This window comes from Scyliorhinus torazame, chromosome 16 (assembly GCF_047496885.1).
Source record: "Scyliorhinus torazame isolate Kashiwa2021f chromosome 16, sScyTor2.1, whole genome shotgun sequence".
NCBI lineage: Eukaryota > Metazoa > Chordata > Chondrichthyes > Carcharhiniformes > Scyliorhinidae > Scyliorhinus > Scyliorhinus torazame.
The window spans coordinates 16,568,936-16,585,192 of NC_092722.1; the positions used below are offsets into that span (position 1 = coordinate 16,568,936).

At 52.7% G+C, this 16,257-nt stretch overlaps 1 long non-coding RNA gene across 2 annotated transcripts in view; it reads right to left on the reverse strand.

The window, feature by feature from the left end:
* Positions 1–15,992, reverse strand: part of LOC140392338 (uncharacterized) — a 108,718-nt gene extending 92,726 nt beyond the window's left edge. Inside the window, exon 1 of one of the 2 annotated variants that reach the window (XR_011935294.1) lies at positions 15,964–15,992. This is a non-coding gene — a long non-coding RNA (uncharacterized lncRNA). Of the gene's footprint in view, positions 1–5,751; positions 5,836–15,963 lie in introns of those variants that run through there. The other variant, XR_011935295.1, reaches the window with a different exon arrangement.
* Between the last annotated feature and the right edge of the window lie 265 nt (positions 15,993–16,257).

The window sequence follows — 16,257 nt, forward strand, 5'->3', positions numbered from 1 at the left end:
GAAAGAGCACCCTACCCAAGGTCAACACCTCCACCCTATTCCCATAACCCAGTAACCCCACCCAACACTAAGGGCAATTTTGGACACTAAGGGCAATTTATCATGGCCAATCCACCTAACCTGCACATCTTTGGACTGTGGGAGGAAACCGGAGCACCCGGTGGAAACCCACTCACACACGGGGAGGATGTGCAGACTCCGCACAGACAGTGACCCAAGCCGGAATCGAACCTGGGACCTTGGAGCTGTGAAGCAATTGTGCTATCCACAATGCTACCGTGCTGCCCCTGTCACAAGTGAGTAGTTCATGCCAGAATAATGATCCTTCCTTCTCACTGACCACATGTCCATTCTCCCGCAGGATCACCATGCGAAAGTGCCAGCCCATCTGGGGTGGTTCCCCACCACTCTAGCTCTCTCCTCCCCCCTTGCCTCCCATGAGAGCACCTCAGAGGACAGCTCCAAGGATGCAACTATAATCGCATTATAGCTGGCATCCCCACCCTCCACCAGTGCAGAAACACATACTTCGGTGGGCGAAAGTAGTGGACAGGCTTCTGGGGCACAATGTGGTGAGCGCCACACAGTTGCAGTTGGACATCAGGTGGAGGTAGGAACGTCCAGGCCAGGCAGTAGTCGGAGGTCTGCTGGATCCCAGGACCTAGCTGAGTCCCAGTCAGGTGCTGAGCCTCTGGACGAGGTTTACCTGAAAATGATGCAGTTGATAGGGTACGGCCGTGAGATTCAGAGGGGGATGTCAGTGATACTCCAGCAGGTCCACAGCTGAAGTTAGGAGTCCCAAGGGCTGCGGGCGCAGGAGATAGTACTGGCAATGAGTGACATCGAGGCCAACATTGCTAGGGTGGCGACTGCAATGGAGAGCCTGGAGTATGATGTCAGCAGCATGAGTAGTGGTGTCCAAGGCATGGCTCAGTCAGTGACAGGCATGGCTGAGTGCCTCGGCAGCATGTCTGAGTCACTGGGAGATGTGTCCTTGACGCAGGTCGACCTTTCCGGGGTGCTGTGGAGCATGTTACATTCTCAGGTAGGCCCGTTGCCGAGGCGCTGCAGAGCATGTCGCAGATGCTGGGGACATATCCCAGCTTCAGGTGAACCTTACTGGGGTGTTGCAAAGCATGAGCCAGTCATAGGTGGGCATTGCTGAGGTGCATCAGAGCATGTTCCAGTCGCTGAGGACTGTGTCCCAGAAGCAGGTGGACATTGGCAAGATGCTGCAGAGCATAGCCCGCTCACAGAGGGGCACCGCTGAAGGCATCTACATCATGGTGCAGTCACTGGGGAGCTGCCAGGGATTGGAGTAAAATACACCCTAGTACTACCATATCACCAGCACCAATGGTGCTGCAAAATGAAATGTACAGATAATGAAGAGGCCTTTGCAGAAGTATGTGCCAGGTGAGATGTGGACCGATTGAGCAGTGAATTAGGTTCACATGGGAATTTGGTGCATGGGGAAAGAAGTGCTTTCAGTAAAGTTTATTGCAATTAATAATGTGTGCTAGGCATTAGTTGGATATATCAGTACAATAAGGTTATTAACGGTTATAAGGTTTATTTAGTTAAGGCCAAGTAAAATAAAGTTTCTATCAGTAAACCAAAGTAAAATAAAGTTAACGTAACTGAAGCAAAGTTAAGGCATGGCGGAGCAGCGAGAAGTAGTATGTGAGAAGTCGTGGATGTATTGGGATCTCAATGATCTCATGTGCAGGATGTGTCACCAGCTGCAGAAATCGGAGCTCTGGGTTTTGGAGCTCGAGCAGCGACTGGAGTCACTGTGGTACATTTGCAAAGCTGAGAGCTACGTGGATAGCATATTCAGAGAGGTAGTCCCACCATAGGCTCAGAGTATGGGGACAGGGAGGGAATGGCAGTGCTAAGAGATTCAGGTAGGTAGTGCAGGACCTTGAGGTCCCTCTTGCTGATCAGTTTTCTGCTTTGCATACTGGTGAGGGTGCTGGTTTTTCAGACTTTAGTCAGATTCAAGTTCATGGCACCATAGGCAGCTCAGCTGTAAAGGAGAAGAAGCAGAGAAAAGGATAATTAGTGATCGGGGATTAGTTAGTTAGAGGAACTGACATGCATTTCTATGGCCATTGACGTGACTCCAGGATTGTAATTTGACTCCCTAGTGCCAGGGCCAAAGATGTCAACGAATAGCTGCAGGGTATTCTTCTGGGGGGAGGATGAAAAGCCAGAGGTTGTTGTGCATGCCTGTACCAATGACTCAGATAGGAAAGGTTCTGAAAGCAGATTTCAGAAAGCTAGGATTGAGATTGAAAAGCAGGATCTCTAAAGCAGTAACCTGAGGATTACTTCCAATTCCACGTGCTATTGAGCTGAGCATAGACATAGGGGAATGGAACGATAAAACACAGGGCTGGAGAATAATAATATAATAATAATCGCTTCTTGTCACAAGTCGGCTTCAATGAAGTTACTGTGAAAAGCCCCTAGTCACCACATTCAGGCGCCTGTTCGGGAAGGCCGGTACGGGAATTGAACCCGCACTGCTGGTCTTGTTCTGCATTACAAGCCAGCTGTATAGCCCACTGTGCTAAACCAGCCCCTAACTGGTGTAGGAAGGAGGGCAGAAGATTTCTGAGGCATTGGGGCCAGTTCTGGAGCAGTTGGCATTTGTCCAAGATGGCCAGCATCTTGGCTGGACTGAGTCTAACATCCTCGCAGGGGGATTTACTAGTGCTGTTGGGGAGCGTTTAAACTAGATTGGCAGGGTGATGGGAACCTCAGTGGGAGCTCTGATTCAACAGAATTGCTAAAAGGAAGTAGAAAAATAGAAAGCAAAAATTGAAGGCCGATGAAGCATGTAGGATACGTATGTGAATATTACTAAAAAGCGGAATTAAAGGCACTCTATCTAATGCACATAGCATTCACAAAAAGGTTGATGATTTGAATGCACAAATTAAGATAGATGGCTGTGATTTAATTGCCATTATGGAGATGTGACTACAAGATTACCAAGAATGGAAACTGAATATCCAAGGATATTCAGCATTGAGGGGGGATAGGCAAAAATGAAAAAGAGGTGGGGTAGCACCCTTGAGAAGGAACAAGATCAATAAATCAGCAAGCGAGGATCTTAAATCGAAGATCCAAGATGTAAAATCAGTTTGGGCGGAGCTAAGAAACTGCAGCAGCAGCAAACATTGATGAGAGTTTCTTATGGGCCACCAAATTGTAGTGCTAATGTTGGGCAGGAAATTAGAGATGCATGTAACAGAGATAATACAGTAATAATGGGCAACTTCAATTTATACAAAGACTGACTTAACCAAATCAGCATTACTGCTGTGAAGGAGGAATTCCTGGAGTGCGTACAAGATGGGCTTCTGGAGAAATGCATGGAGGAGTTAACTAGGAGTTAACAAATGCTCGCATTCTAAGCACTGTCTGGCATCTTTGAATTTGTCTATATATATGTTTCTGGAACATACTTCTTCATTCACCTGAGGAAGGAGCAGTGCTCCAAAAGCTAGTGTTTGAAACAAACCTGTTGGACTTTAACCTGGTGCTGTAAGATTTCTTACTGTGTCAACCCCAGTCCAACGCCGGCATCTCCACATCAGAGTTAACTAGGTATCGGGCTATTTTGGATTTAATTAATAATCTTACTACAAAGGAACATTTGGGAAATAGCAACCAAAACATGTATAATTTTGCATTGAGTTTGAATGCGATATAGTTCATTCAGGAAATTATGATGGTATGAAGGCAAATTGACAATGGTAGATTGGGAAAATACATGAAAAGATTTGATGGTAGACAGGCAATGGCTACTATTTAAAGAAATACCACGTGGTCTACACAGATGATCATTCCACTGAGGCACAACCACCAAAGGGAAAAGTAAATCAACCATGGTTAATGAAAGAAGTTAAAGGTTGCATTAGATCAAAGGAAGTGGCTTATAAGGATGTTGGAAAAAGTGGTAAACTTGAGGATTGGGAGCAATTTAGGACCCAGCAAAGGAGTATAATTATTAATGGAAGAGGACATTTTGCAAACTAGCGGGGAACTTAAAGGTGGTCTGTAAAAGCTTCTTTAGGTGTGTGACGAAGGAAAAAATTCGCTCGGACAAATGTGGACCCATTGCAGATAATTATTTGAACAGAAACATTGTGCAGGAGTACAGGGGAAATACAGGGGAATGGCACTAAGTCATGATGCTCATTTAGAGTCATAGAGTCACAGTAGTCTATGGCACAGAAAAGCCCATCATGCCTGCGCCGGTCAAAAACAACCACCAAATTATTCTAATCCCATTTTCCAGCATTTGACCTTATAGGCCTTGATATCACAAGTACACATCTAAATGCCTCTTAAATATTATGAGGTCTCTGCCTCCACCACCCTTTCAGGCAACGCGTTCCAGACTCCCACCACCCTCTGGGTGAAAAGGTTGGTTCCTCCCATCTCCTCTAAACTTCCTGCCCTTTACCTTAAATCTTAGTCCTCGTCATTGATTCCTCCACCAAGGGGGACAGTTTCTTTCTGTCTACTCTATCTGTGCCTCTCATAATTTTATACATCTCAATCATATCCCCCTCAGTTTCCTCTGCTCCAATGAAACCTACCCCGGTCTCCCCAATACCTCTTCATAATTTAAAACTCTCGAGCCCAGACAACATATGGTAAATCTCCTCTGCAACATTTCCAGTGTTATCACATCCCTCCTATAATGTGGATTCCAGAAATGTACACAATACTCTAGCTGTGGCCTAATCAATGTTTTATACAGTTCCAGCATAACCTCCTTGCTCTTAAACTATATGCCTCAGCCTGATAAAGGCAAGTATGCCATATGCCTTCTGAACCGCTTCATCCACCTGCCCTGCTCCCTTAAGGGACCAGTGTACATGCAAACCAAGGCCCCTCCTATCCTTGGTGCTTTCCAGGGTCCTGCTGTTCATCATGTATTCCCTTGCTTTGTCTGTCCTGCCTCAGTGCATCACCTCACATTTATCTGGGTTGAATTCCATTTGCCACTGATCAGCCCATCTATATCCTCATGTAATCCATTAATTACCACCCCACCCATTTTCGTATCATTCACAAATTTACTGATCAACCCTCTCACATTCAAGTCTGGATTATTCAGGGCAGCATGGTGGCACAGTGGTTAGCCAGAGATCTGGGTTCATATTCCGGCCTTGGGTGACTATGTATGTGGGTTTCCTCCGGAAGCTTCAATTTTCTCCCACAGTCCAAAGATGTGCAGGTTAGGTGGATGGTCCATGCTAAATTGCCCCTTAGTGTACAAAGGTGTGCAGATTAGGTGGATTTGGGGTTACAGGGATAACAAAGGGGTGTGAGCCTAGATAGAATGCTCTTTTGGGAGTTTGGGGCATACTCAATGGGCCAAATGGCCTCCTTATGCACTGTATGGAGTCTATAAACCACAAGCAGCAAGGGCTCCAGCCCCGATCCCTGTGGAACGCCACTGGACACAGGTTTCCAGTCCAAAAAACATTCCTCAACCATTACCCTCTGCTTCCTGCCCTCACCTACCCACCTGGCACCTCTTTGGTTGGTCAGACACGGCCTCCCCTTAATAAAACCATGCTGACTGTTCTTGATTAGTCCTTGCCTCTCCAAATGCAGATTCATTCTGTCTCTCAGAATTGCTTCCAATAGTTTCCCCACCACTGACATTAGAACATAAGAACTAGGAGCAGGGGTAGGCCCTTCGAACCTGCTCGATTGACTGACCTGTAGTTTCCTGGTTTATCCCTTCCTCCCTTCTTGAATAACGGTACCACATTGGGTATCCTCCAGGCCTCTAGCACCTCTCCTGTGGCCAAAGAGAAATTGAAATTTATTACCAGCGCCTCTGCAATTTCCTCCCTTGCCTCACTCAACAACCTGGGATAGATTTCACCTGGTCCTGGAGATTTATCTACTTTTAAACCTGCCAGACCACTCAGAACCTCCTCCATGTCTATGTCAATTTCTTTAATTTTATCACAGTCCTTCTCCATGATTTCTATACCCACATCATCCCTCTCAGTAATGAACACTGACATAAAGTACTCATTTAAAACCCTACTTAGTTTTTTAAAATGTGCCCTACTCTCTCCCTAGTTATCTTTTTCCTCTTAATTTAGGAGCAAAACAATTTAGGATTTTCCTTTATTTTACCTGCCAGTATCCTCTCATGTCCCCTTCTTGTTCTCTTAATTCTTTTTTTGAGTTCTCTCTTGTACAATCTATAGTTCTCTAGGGCTTCTGCTATTTTGAGCCCTCAATATCTGCCATAAGCCTCCCTTTTTTTCTTTCTCCAATGCCGTATATCCTTTGATATCCAAGGTTCACTGGATTTGTTGGCCCCAATCTTTTGCTTGACTGGAACATGGTGGCCCTGTACTCTCCCTATTTCCTTCCTGAATGTGTCCCACTGTTCTGTCACAGATTTATCTAAAAATGTCTGCTCCCAGTCCACTCAGGCCGAATCATATCTGACCTTTTTAAAATTGGCCTTCCCCCAGTTTATAACTTTGATTTCAGGTCCATCCTTGACCTTTTCCAAAACAATCTTGAATCTAACGGAGTTGTTATCACTGTCTACAAAATATCCGGGGCTGGTTTAGCACAGTAGGCTAAACAGCTGGCTTGTAGTGCAGAACAAGGCCAGCAGCGTGGGTTCAATTCCCGTACCGGCCTCCCCGAACAGGCACTGGAATGTGGCGACGAGGGGCTTTTCACAGTAACTTCATTGAAGTCTACTTGTGACAATAAGCAATTATTATTATTAATACTTCAACCACTTGCCCGGATTATATATCTAAAATTAAGTCCAGGACCACAACCTCTCTTCTAAGAGCTTCTACATACTGGCTTAAAAAGTCCTCTTGGCTGCATTTTAAGAATTCCATTCCCTCTAAGCCTTTCACACTATGACTTTTAGAATTGAGGACTTTGGAACAGGAACATGGGGCGTCATTCTCCGACCCCCCAGAGGGTCGGAGAATGGCCGTTGGCCGCCGTGAATCCCGCCCCCGCCCCCGCCGAAGTCTCCAAAGGGAGAAAAGTCGGCGGGGCCTTAATGGCGCCGCTGCCGCGGAGAATGTCACGGGTCTGCGCAAGGCAGCCGATTTTCGGCCTGCCGATATTCTCCCTTCCGGATGGGCCGAAGTCCCGTCGACGTGATGACCGTTCACGTCGACGTGAATCAAACCTCCTTTTCATCGGCGTGACCCGGTGCTCCAGGCTCACGCCGACCAGCGAGGAGGTGAGTGACGGCCTGGGGGGTTGGCTCTGGGCAGGAAATGGCGTGGCCGCAGACTGATTGCGTGAGGAGAGGTGTGTCTCGGCTTGTGTGTGTGTGTGTGTGCGGCGGCGGGGGGGGGGGGGGGTGGTTAGAGTAGGCTGGGCTCCGGGGGAGTGCCGGGAGGGGGTCCGTGCCGGGGTGGAGGTTGGGGGTTGGGGGGGGTCCGTGCCGGGGTGGAGGTTGGGGGGGGTCCGTGCTGGGGTGGAGGTTGGGGGTTGGGGGGGGGTACGTGCTGGGGTGGAGGTTGGGGAGGGGGTCCGTGCTGGGGTGGAGGTTGGGGGGGGTCCGTGCCGGGGTGGAGGTTGGGGGTTGGGGGGGGTCCGTGCTGGGGTGGAGGTTGGGGAGGGGGTCCGTGCTGGGGTGGAGGTTGGGGGTTGGGGGGGGTCCGTGCCGGGGTGGAGGTTGGGGAGGGGGTCTGTGCTGGGGTGGAGGTTGGGGGGGGTCCGTGCCGGAGTGGAGGTTGGGGGTTGGGGGGGGTCCGTGCTGGGGTGGAGGTTGGGGAGGGGGTCCGTGCTGGGGTGGAGGTTGGGGAGGGGGTCCGTGCTGGGGTGGAGGTTGGGGGTTGGGGGGGTCCGTGCCGGGGTGGGGGTTGGGGAGGGGGTCCGTGCTGGGGTGGAGGTTGGGGAGGGGGTCCGTGCCGAGGAGGGTGATGGGAGGGCAAAGGAGTTGGTCCACCTGGCCAGGTGCCAGCCTCCAACAGTTGGACCCATGCGGTCCATGCCACCTGGCTGGGGGGAGGAGGGGATATGGGCAATGATGACATGTCGTCGTTCCCCTCCCCCCCCACCAGGCCGTCATGTTTTCAGATCATCCAGCGATGTTGGCCGCCTTGGTGGCAGCCGCTCATGTCTATGTTGCCCTGGATGAGGAGGAGGAGGAGGAGCGTGCCAGAGAGGCGGCGCAGGCTGCCGCAGAGGGGCAGGCGGCAGCCGCCCAGGCTGGAGGGACACCTGTCCGACAGGACGAGGAGGGGGAGGAGGACGTCGCGGCCCCACGGCAACGGAGGCACCCGAGGGCGCCCCGTGTGTACCGGCCCCGGCAGTCATACCAGGACCTCACGGACCGGGAATGCAGGAAGAGACTCCGGATGAGCCGGGAAACCGTGGCACACATCTGCCACCTGCTGGCACACCTGTCACTGCGTGGCACTGGCGGGGGACACCCTCTCCCCGTGTCCGTCAAGGTTACGGTGGCCCTGAACTTTTATGCAACGGGGTCATTCCAGGCACCGAGTGGGGACCTGTCCGGCATATCGCAGACATCGGTGCACCGGTGCATCCGGGCAGTGACAGATGCCCTTTATGCCATGGCGCACCGCTACATCCGCTTCCCCGTGGACCGGGCCAGCCAAGATGCCCGGGCCGTGGGCTTCTCTGCCGTGGCCGGGTTCCCCATGGTCCAGGGCGCGATCGATGGGATGCACGTCGCCGTGCGGCCACCTGCAGATAACAGGGCCGTGTTCACTAATAGGAAGGGGACCTATTCGATGAACGTACAGGTGGTCTGCGACCACCGCATGATGATCCTGCACGTCTGCGCCCGTCACCCAGGCAGTGTACACGACTCATTCGTGTTGTCGCGGTCATCCATCCCCGGCATGTACGAGGGACGCCATCCCCGGTTGAGGGGCTGGTTGCTGGGCGACAGGGGCTACCCATTGCGATCGTGGCTGATGACGCCTATACGGAGGCCACGCAATGAGGCGGAGAACCGCTACAATGATGCCCATGTAGCGACAAGGGGAGTGATCGAGAGGTGCTTTGGCGTGCTGAAGATGCGTTTCAGGTGCCTGGACCTCTCTGGGGGCCCTCCAGTATCGGTCAGATAGGGTCGGCCGCATCATTGTGGTGTGCTGCGTCCTGCACAACATAGCCCAGCAGAGGGGCGATGTGCCGCAGGCAGAGGAGGGCGGAGTGGAGGAGCAGCAGGAAGAGGCCCAGTCCTCCCCAGATGAGGGGGATGGGGGCAATGGTCAGGGCAGACGGGGTAGACACAGGCGGGTGGCTGTCCACCATTACCGGCTGGCCCAGCGGGCACGGGACAGACTGATAGCCGCCCGCTTCACTGACTAGATGGGCGTGGGAATCGGGTAGTATGGCCACAGACCGCACACCATGGCAACAGCCGACCACCCACACCCCCCACCCATCCACCCACCCAGCACCCTCACTCCCCTCCCCAACCCCACCCACCCCACCCGCATGCACACCACCGCCCCCCCCCCCCCATTGCCGATCCACCGGCGGCACAACGGGCCGGGCTCACACAGTTGCGGGTGGACGCGTGTCTATCGCAGGCCGTGGAGGATGATGACAACCCGCCCTGCGATGAGCTCCTGGCTCTACATCGTTGGACTATGTCTGACCCATGGCCACAGTACCACCATCCACCCGGACCATCCCTGCATGCGGCTGTGACACTGCAGCGCACGGTCCCGTCCTCTGCCCGGGGGATGTTGATGGCGGCCCAGGGGGAAGGGGGCAGACTCACCTGGGGCTGAGGTAAGACCACCCCTCACGCATACACTTGCGCTCAACGTACATGACACGCCTGCACACTTTGGACAGAGCACAAAGGCAGCTTCGGTAGGTGTAACATTGACTTTAATAACCAAAAGAGTTCATGCACGTGCCCGAGCCCCTAAAACTCATCTGTGCCTTGCACCCGTGCCAACTTACTCAGTGTCTAATTGTTTGGCCTTACGGGCCCTTTGACTACGTCTACGTGGTTCCCCAGATGGTACAGCAGAACTGGAGGTGGACTCCTGTGATTCCTGCCCTCTGACACTGGATCCCTTTGGCGGCCGTTTCCTGGGGCGTCCTGGCCTAGATGGGCCAGGCTGCGGCCCGGGCGACTGGGATGGCGAGCTGCCAGCCTGTCCTGCCCGTTGCCCACTCGATGCACCTGGGACGGAAGGGGGGGGAGTCCGAGGTGTCGCGGTGTACCGGGACCTCCCCTACAGAGGGAGCCGGGACGGACCACACCACCTCCTCCTCCCTCGGGGTGCCCGATGGCCCCCAGGCCTCTACATGGGTGGGGGATGCGAACGGACTGGCCATCCGACGCCCCCCCGACATCTGGCGCTGCCAGTCCTGGAGGCCCGTGCTGGTATTGACAGGGGTCTGCAGGTTTGCAGCCATGGAGCCCAGGGTGTTGGCAAACCCTGTCTGTGACAGTGCGACGCCGGCTCGCACATGGCCACTGGCGCCGATGCCCTCAGCGATGGCCTGCTGAGACTGGGCCATGGCCTGCAGAGACTGGGCCATGGCCTGCTGAGACTGGGCCATGGCCTGCAGAGACTGGGCTATGGCGTTGAGCGCCTCTGCCATCTGGCGCTGGCACTGGCTCATGGCCTCCTGTGAGAGGGCAGCCATTTCCTGGGCCACAGACGCCGCCTGCACGGAAGGCCCCAGGCCTCGCAAACCGTTCCCCATGTCTGACACCGTCGCAACCATTGCCTCCACCGCGGACGCCACCCGTGCGGTGTCAGCCTGGATGGCACGCATGACCGGGACCACTCCCAGCTCCTGGACGCGGGTGGACTCCTCCACCTGCGACCGCAGCCGCCGCAAGCCGCCCGTCACCCTCTTCGCTCGTCTCCGGGTCGGTGGTTGCATCAGATCTATGTGTGGGTGTGGTAACTGCAGGAACCCGGGATCCATCTGGGCGGCAGATGTTCGCTTGGCCTGGGCTGCCCTCCGACCGCCCGGTCCCTCTGCTGCTCCTACCTCCACCTGCTGTACCGGGACGGCTGTGTTGTGCGCACCAGTGAGTGTACCAGACGCCTCATCACTAAAGTGCCCAACCGTGGTGAGTGTTTCTGCGATGGTGGAGGGTGTTGATGACAGCAGTGGCGCTGTGTCGTGCTCTTCGTCCCACTCTGACTCCATGGCACTTTGGGGTGGGGGTTCGTCTCCACCCATCCACTCTGAGTCACTGTCCGGTATTTCGTCTTCCCGGGTAGGGGTGTCCTGGGTAGTGCTGTCCCGGGTAGGGGTGTCCTGGGTAGTGCTGTCCCGGGTAGGGGTGTCCTGGGTAGTGGTGTCCCGGGTAGGGGTGTCCTGGGTAGTGGTGTCCCGGGTAGGGGTGTCCTGGGTAGTGGTGTCCTGGGTAGTGGTGTCCTGGGTAGTGGTGTCCTGGGTAGTGGTGTCCTGGCTCGGATGTGACGGGGGCCTGTGGCTGCCCCCCTCATCGCTGGGTGGTCGCTCCCGCACGTGACGGGGGTGTCGTCTCCTTGTTGCTCCAGGTCTCTCCGTCTCCCGTGGTGTGCAAGGGGCATCCTGCGGGCGTCGCATGCTGGAGGGTCCGGGTCTCTCCGTCTCCCGTGGTCTCCGAGGGGCATCCTGCGGGCGTCGCATGCTGGAGGGTCCGGGTCTCTCCGTCTCCTGTGGTCTCCGAGGGGCATCCTGCGGGCGTCGCATGCTGGAGGGTCCGGGTCTCTCCGTCTCCCGTGGTGTGCGAGGGGCATCCTGCGGGCGTCGCATGCTGGAGGGTCCGGGTCTCTCCGTCTCCCGTGGTCTCCGAGGGGCATCCTGTGGGCGTTGCATGCTGGAGGGTCCGGGTCTCTCCGTCTCCCGTGGTCTCCGAGGGGCATCCTGCGGGCGGTGTGCTTCTGCGGGGGTGGGTGCCTGGACGTTTGGTCCTGCGATACACAATGAAGCATGCATGGTTAGACATCAGGCAGTGATCAGGTAATACGGGGGAGGGGGATATAGGGGAGGGGGGATATGGGGACTGGCTGTCGGTGGCTCACTTGCTGGTGGGCCCCCGACCTCTGCATCAGCAACCTCCCGGTCCTCAGGTCCGCCAGCCAGTTCCAGGGCCCTTTCCTCGTGTACGGTCAGTGGCCTCTCATCAGCGGGCCCTCCTCCAGTCCTCACATGCTCCCTATTGTTGTGTGCGCGCTTCTCCTGTGGGGGGGGAAGGGGGGTGGTGGCAGGGGTAAAAGGCAACAGTGTTAGGCAGGTATATGAATGCACGCCATCGGTTGCGCGTGCATTGCAGAGGTTAAGGTTAGGACTGGATTCACTTGGGGATATGGGGGAGGGGGGATATGGGGGAGGGGGGATATGGGGGAGGGGGGATATGGGGGAGGGGGGATATGGGGGAGGGGGGATATGGGGGAGGGGGGATATGGGGGAGGGGGGATATGGGGGAGGGGGGATATGGGGGTTGGGGGATATGGGGGAGGGGGGGATAAGGGGGAGGGGGATATGGGGGAGGGGGGATATGGGGGAGGGGGGATATGGGGAGGGGGGATATGGGGGAGGCTCACCCTGCCTGCTCTGACGAGGTCGTTCACCTTCTTGTGGCACTGGGTGCCTGTCCGTGGTGTCAGGGCCACAGCGGTGACGGCCTCTGCCACTTCCCTCCACAGACGCCGGCTGTGGCGTGGGGCAACTCTGCGGCCGTGCCCGGGATACAGGGCGTCCCTCCTCTGCTCCACTGCGTCCAGGAGCGCCTCCACATCCCGTGACTCGAACCTCGGGGCTGAGCGACGGCCAGCCATCCAGTCGGGTGTTGCGGTCGGGTGTTCCGGTCGGGTTGGGGGGGAGCTGCGCGGCCTTATGAGCCGTCACGCCGTGCAGCGCGTATGACGCTGCACGGCGTGAACCACTGCGCAAGCGCGGATCCCGTTACGTCGCTGCTAGCCCATTTCGGGCCGGAGACTATCGTCCCATTTTTATGACGTGACGCAAGTGGGATTTGCGCCGTTTTTTGCGCCGATCGGCGGACTTTCCGCCGATAACGGAGAATTTCGCCCATGATGAGAGCGGGAATTTGGAGCAAAGATGAAGGAGTTTAATTAATATTTATTCAAATTTAAGTCAATTAGAATATAAACGTAATTAACCTTTGTCCCACTCTAGGAAGCAACAGTCATGTGAGGCTTCTGCAAGACATGAGAGTTTGAACAGCAGATGTTAACTGGGATAAGTACACCTACAGAAAATGTCTCCAACTGAGATATTACGGTCTCCGAACTTGAGATGGACTTGGAGACAGTCCAAGCATCAGCGAAGGGATTTCAGAGGCTATTTATCTTGCTGAGGGATAGAAAACTGGCAGCGATAGAGGAATGGATGAAAATCTTCAGTGATAGTGATGAGGGATAGACTAGCGCAGTAACAGCTATGAACATATTACATACATAGAAACATATTTAGGAAATAGAAGCAGGAGGAGGCCATTCGGCCCTTCGAGCCTGCTCCGCCATTCATTATGATCATGCTGATCATCAAGTTCAACAGCATGATCCTGCCTTTCCTCTATATCCCTTGATCCCTTAAGCCCCAAGGGCTATATCTAATTGCTTCTTGAAATTACACAACGTTTTGGCCTCAACTACTGTCTGTGGTAGTGAATTCCACAGATTCACCACTCTCTGGGTGAGGAAATTCTCCTCACCTCAGTCCTAAAAGGTTTACCCCCCATCCTCAAACTATGATCCCTAGTTCTAGACTCCCCACTATCGAGAATATTATTTCTAAATCTATCCTGTTAGAATTTTATAAGTTTCTCTGGGATCCCCTCTCACTCTTCTAAACGCCAATGAAGTCAGAAGTACTGGTTTTCTGTGGAAAGATGAGGACTGGGTAGAATCATCAAACTGATTATACTGAGTTAAAACACATAGGTGATTCTCAGGTGAGGAGGGCTGATTTGCAATTCAGGTAGAAATGGGATGGTAATAAGAATCAATACAGGGTGAACACTATTTCTGTAGCTGATACCAAGAGTCCCAGGTATTTAATTGCCTCCAACATGTTCAGTTACAGTATATTTCAGAAAGTATGAAAAATCAATCGGAAAGAAGAACAAAGGAAGAGAAGGCAGCCATTATGAACTTTTAGAATTTGGTTGTGGGTTGAAGGCTGCAGAAGTGAAAAGATAGAACTGGCATCAACACAGTGCCACTCATGTTCTCATGATTTTCCCAAGAATTTCTAGAATCAGAGATGGGTTTTCACGAAAAACCAAAGCTGGGACCAATCAGCAATTTTACCAAGTTTAGATCCCAGCTGTATCTTCCAATACTCCTTCATTTCCATTCCTAAACTAGTTATACCTCACAGTTGAGATAATAACTTTATAATCTTCCTGGTCTAAAATATTGTCCATCACTGATGAATTAGCTACACTGGGCCTCCTGTGACTTTACCATTTGATGATTCAGTCACCTCTCCTTTCTTTTCCTTACTTGGCATCTGTTCTCCTTAAAATCACTTCCGAAGGCACAAGGGGCGGGATTCTCCCCTACTCGGCGGGGCGGGCGGTCCCGGCGCCAAGGAGATGTTTTAACATTAAAGATGCTGTATACGTGCAAGTTATTGCACTGTCATGTGGTGAATGAGCATTTACTTTTATATAAGCCTCTGAAATCAATAAACTGTTGGATCATATGGCGTAGAAACTTGCTCAAACCCAATAATTGCAATACAGAAAAACATGCCTCATCAGGATATGATTTCTGAAGCACTATACCCCATCTTTGACCAAAAGGATGTAAATTGGATCAAAATTCCTAGCGATCCAAACATTGTTGAATCTGGGACTTCTTTCAGTGTTTCTATTCTGCAGTGATTCTGATCAAAATCAGTATTAAGACAGGGTTACTAGCTTTTCTGTAAATTTTACAATGGCATTTACTGATGACATTATGATTATAGGGTCATTATCTTAATTAAATATCTAAATGATAATACTGGTGCTGTATGGATTAAGTCCAGAATCTTAATCCCTCGAGTTTCTACTGTGCCTTGCAATTTCTCTGAATAACAAATTCCATGTTAAAAATTATAGTTTCTTGCTGATCAGTCTCTGGCTCTATAACTCTTATTCTTGTGTTTTATCCTTTTATTTGTTCCTTCTTTCCTTGCTTTCATCGAGCCCTTTTTCACCTTTTCCTTCCTTGTCAATTGTTATTTTTTATGAGTGTTGTGGTCATGCAGTTGTGGATTGTAAATGCAAAGTTGATGATCTGACTGCACATTACTCGAAAGACAAAGCATGGAAAACCAGATTTCAAAAGACGTTGTGCATTGATTGGGCTTCACGTCTGCTGTGGTATAACTGCTGTCTCATCCAATATCAGATTTAAAAAGGCAACAGCTGCTCAGAACAGTTTGAAAGTTGATTTTGAGTGCTTTAAATATCAGTGAAAATGTTACCTATTTTAAGCTGATATTAAAAACGGAATTTGTGTTCCTAAGCAGAAATCTATTGTCACTGGACAACTGGGGGCCAACATTATAACTTGCTTTTGATAGCCATATATAGGGCGCTATTCCCCCCCCCCCCCCACGCCGGGTAGGAGAATCGCCGGGGCGACGCGGGAATCGCGCCACACCGCCCCGACCCCCGTACGCGATTCTCCCACCCCCACCCCGGAAACCAGCGGCGTGCGATTTGCACCGGGCCGCTCGGAGAACCGGTGAGCGGCGATTCTCCGGCCGGATAGGCTGAGCGGCCGCTACGACCCGAAAGGTTCCCGCCAGTGCCGTCCGCCCCTGGTCGCTGCCGGCGGGGACTCTGTGGGAATGCTGGGGGGCTGTGGGGGGGGGCTCCTTCACCGGAATGGCCTCCGATGGGGTCTGGCCCACGATCAGGGCCCACCGATCGGCGGGCCGGCCTCTCCCTCCCCCCGGGCCTACCTCCTTCCGTGCGCGGCCCCAGAACACCGTGGCAACTAGGGGCTTTTCACAGTAACTTCATTAAAGCCTACTTGTGACAATAAGCTATTATTATTATGATTGGATCTAGGTAGGGCCAGTTGCGTTTTTAGAACAAACCAGCAATCTACATGCTCTACCTACGTATTGACATTGAATTCTCTTCTGCAACTTGTTATAGTGGGACTTCAACTCGTGCATTTTAACTGAATAGCAAGTGTGGATTTGCCAATGTGTTGGTTGTTAAAAGTATCAGTGCACCGGGAAGCCAAGAGC